Source organism: Monopterus albus, unplaced genomic scaffold, assembly GCF_001952655.1.
Source record: "Monopterus albus unplaced genomic scaffold, M_albus_1.0 scaffold190.1, whole genome shotgun sequence".
Classification (NCBI taxonomy): Eukaryota; Metazoa; Chordata; class Actinopteri; order Synbranchiformes; family Synbranchidae; genus Monopterus; species Monopterus albus.
In genome coordinates this window covers 628,813-631,240 of record NW_018128070.1, presented here as the reverse complement: position 1 = coordinate 631,240, position 2,428 = coordinate 628,813, and the positions used below count along the sequence as shown (strand labels likewise).

Here is a 2,428-nt window from a genome sequence, read left to right as displayed (position 1 = left end):
TTCCATTTAAGAGAGTTTCTCCTATTGTTTGCTTTGCTGCTGCCATGCTGCCCTCTTGAAGGGCACTTAGGGCAGAGATCTTCAAGTGAAGGTATGAGTGGAGTGATGACTTTATTCTTGTAGTTTTGGATGTAAAGAAGCCAATCACTGCTGTAAATGAACTGGGACTAGAGCCAACCACTAGAATGAATCTCTGCCATTAATCACCTCAAGATCAACTGTCTAATGAAACATTTTCTTAGACAGTCATCTCTTTTTTGGGGATTTCTACACTTTTGACTACAAAAACAAACTTTGAGAGCAATCCACTAAATTAAAATTTATTTATCTAGCTTTCAATGAAATCGTATTTTACCAGGAATCTTCCAGAGAACCCACCAGAAACAGCTCGAATTCTGAAGATTGTCCTGATATCACTATCCGTGTTATGCAAAATGTTACCGGGGCTCTGAACTGATGAGACGTGAATTAGAAAATGTTGCAGGCTTAGTTGGATGCAGCACTGACGGTGACTTGGTGCGTTTGTCTGTGACAGCCACCGCTGCCCATAAGTGCCGGGAAATCTTCAACCAGGATTTCAACAAATCGGATGATTAACATAATCAGTTCAGCAGACGTAGTGTAAGAGCAGCCAATAAAACACACCAGAGGTACAGAGCAGGGGATGAGCTGATGTAAAGTGTTGAAATAAACCGGTGTACTCACCTATCACACAAGCTGCGTCGTAACGTCGGGTACTTGGCGCATCCGAGAGAAATACAAGCCCAGAGCTGCTGTGTCACACTTCACACCATCCAGGCGCACATGTTGCCAGTCCCCGCCGAGAAAAGCCACAATCATAAGCCGCAACAAGAAACCTGTGAAGCTCCAGCAGCGGACTGTGTCGCCGTGGGTCCTTCAGCCTCTGGGAGGCGGCACAGTGCTACATGCTCAGGGCGCCACCCTTTGCTGGACCTCTGGGACTATGTGCGCACCTGTCCTCTCTCACCCTTCACGCCGTAAATAGCGGGACATGAAGCAGCAAACTCCCCGCCTCAAAGCAGCTCGATCTACGGTGCTGCTCAAACTGTGACCGCTCTCCTTGCGACGTGCACAGTTAAGAGGCGCACAGGACGCTGGTGCCACCCACTAAGGAGGGTCTGTGGTGAGCGTACGGACAGGGAATTTTAATGAGGACTGCTGCAGAGATCCCTCCCTGAGCGGAGAGTCGTGCTTAAATCCACTGTCCAGACTGGAAAATCTAAAAGTCATCTTACAGGAAGCTCAACTTCTGGCCACCTGCCAGTGAACAAGCATTATCTCACACCTATGGAACACCTGTTGATTGGAAATAATTTCCTGAATCAATGGACACACCAGAGTCAAACGTGCATTAACACTATTTATTTTCTAAAAGCCTTCACCTGTGCTGTCTGTCTCCGACTGCTGCAGGAACAGGGCTTAGTTTTGAGCTGCAGCATTTTGACAGATGGGCTAAAAGACAATAGATGCAACATACTGTATGTGATCGATTATTCATAAATACTTTAAGCCATAAAATAAGAACACTTCGCGCAGCTTCTCAAATGTTAAACCTTGTTTGCTTGTTTAATTTTCATTTTTATTATCTTTTTGGCTTTTAATCTGCCATAATAAGTAATTTTCACTATGACCTGGGCTCCAAAACATTGTTGGGCATATTAAAATGATACAGGAATCAGTCCTGATTTGATTCCTCAAATTAGCTGAAGATGGGGACTCATTTCAAGTCTACATGAATGCTGGCATCTGAGCAGTATTTTACCAAGGTTGAAGAATAAATGGGATGGTGATACTTGCAATTATTTGATTTCATGAGCAGTAACTGAATAAAGTAGAAGAGTTGTGACTTTACAAAACATTCTTGCAACACAGGTCAAATCTGATCAGGCTCATTCTTTTACTTTGAAAACATATTAGACCATTTAATAAGACTGATTAGTTCAGTGGTTCTCCATCTGGAACTAAGCACCTAAAGTTGGAAAGGGTTGCAAGAGGATAGATACTGAGACAACCACATATTTTTTGCTTGTGAAATGTTGGGCAGTTTTTCTTCTTCTTCTCTTTAAATTATTCAAACGTAGCTATCTGAAAAGTGGCACTAGAACAGCTCACAACTTACTGCATTAAGAAGTAACTTCTGTAAGTGACCTGAAGCTACTCTACTTTACTGGAGGCCCCTAGAAGCCACTGGGTCAGAGTCATATTTCCCTTGTCAGACCAGTGCTATTCTCAAAGAGGAGCTCAAACCCGAGTCTGGAGGGAACACTGACCTCAGCCGGCACCCTGGTATGAAACAGCACATCACTATATCAAAAGTCAAAACAAACTCCGGGCAAACAAAATGTGGTATTTACAATTCTGGGAGATCAACAGCCCATACAAGAAGCTCATAATCACTGGGTAGGGA

At 43.6% G+C, this 2,428-nt stretch overlaps 1 protein-coding gene across 6 annotated transcripts in view; it reads right to left on the bottom strand.

The window, feature by feature from the left end:
- tmem108 (transmembrane protein 108) overlaps positions 1-1,335 on the bottom strand; it is a 38,877-nt gene extending 37,542 nt beyond the window's left edge. For 5 of the 6 annotated variants that reach the window (XM_020617483.1, XM_020617485.1, XM_020617482.1 and 2 more), the window contains exon 1: positions 706-1,335. The gene's annotated coding sequence lies outside the window, so the exon portion shown is untranslated. The remainder of the gene's footprint in view (positions 1-705) is intronic. The other variant, XM_020617481.1, reaches the window with a different exon arrangement.
- Between the last annotated feature and the right edge of the window lie 1,093 nt (positions 1,336-2,428).